The sequence below is a fragment of the Delphinapterus leucas genome, chromosome 4, assembly GCF_059928025.1.
Source record: "Delphinapterus leucas isolate spDelLeu-1000000601 "Yukka" chromosome 4, BTC_Dleu_Yukka2, whole genome shotgun sequence".
Classification (NCBI taxonomy): domain Eukaryota; kingdom Metazoa; phylum Chordata; class Mammalia; order Artiodactyla; family Monodontidae; genus Delphinapterus; species Delphinapterus leucas.
The window spans coordinates 46,193,447-46,194,810 of NC_143132.1; positions in this window are offsets into that span (position 1 = coordinate 46,193,447).

The window sequence follows — 1,364 nt, forward strand, 5'->3', positions numbered from 1 at the left end:
AAGGTGTTACATGGGTAATAAGAGCCTGGGAGGAGGGAAGAAGACAGATGAGCTTGTCCGGGGTAGACCTTGGATTGACCATTAAGGAAGGGGTAGGATTTGGATAGATGGAGGAAAATGGTGAAGATAAGATAGATAAGGTAAAATGCACCACATGAAGAATGACAGTGACTTATTCAGAAAGCCATGAAGAGACAGGCTTCGCTTAGGGATGGTAAAGGGTAGTGCAAAGTACAAGAAGATAAAGTGAATTCAAATGATGTAGATTAGGAAAATCAAGATATGTAATTAACCAAACAAATTGTGACTAGTGATTGATGGGCAATAGGGATTCATTGCACTATAAATGATGAGAAAGTCCTAATAAGGGAATATTTTGAGGAAAGAAATATCTCCAGAAGGTGCTTCTGGATTTTCAAGGAAATTTTAATGGTTATTTTTTAAATTATTATTATTAAAAAATGTAAAGGTTACTTCTAGTAACTAAGGTATAAGATTAAAGATATTATGAATGTAACTTCAAAGGAATATTCTAGAAATTATATATTGACTTTAAAAAGAGGTGAGAAAGGTGCTACTTTAAGACCTCTGCTCACACAACCTCTCCTCTGAGTCAGTAAGTCCTAGTTCAGTTCCCACTTCCTCTATGAGGCTTTTGCTGACCAATCCAGTGGGAATTTTTTTTCCCACCTAGAATTTTATATTCAGAGTGGTAATAAAGATAAGTAGTATAAACTTATATAAATTAAAATCAAAACATGTCCCTTAAAATTGGCTTAGAAATAGGCATTTGCCTTACTCTTTAGGTTTCAAATGATACATTTAATTATTCCAACTTAGTAGATTTGTAATGTTTAGGAGATTAGGTCTCTCAGGAAATACTCTGATGTCAATGCCAATTAAATCCCTTTAGAATTATTGAAAATATTTGAACCATTCTCTAGCAATGATATAAATATTATCATTGACTTGTTGGTAGAAATATTCTCCTAAACAATCAAGACGATAGAGTTTTATTTCTGGATCTACTTTAATAACCATCATCAGGCAACCATCTAGCCTTTATTAAACTCTTATTGGAGAAATCCAGGTGGGAAAGAATTTTAAAAAATTTTTGGTAGAAATATTAACCTCCAGAAACATTTATTTAAGTTCTTTAAGGTTTTTGCCTTGCAATTCTTATTTTTAAATTTTTTAAGTTCCTTAAAGTCTTTCCTCTACCCTAAGGTCCATTTGTGTAAGAACTGGACAAATGACTATCATTTATTTGCATCACTTCTGAATTTAAGAGAAGCCTAAATTTACCAAAAAATACATAAGTAAAAGCATACGTTTATAGTAATTACAGAAAACCTTATCAAAGT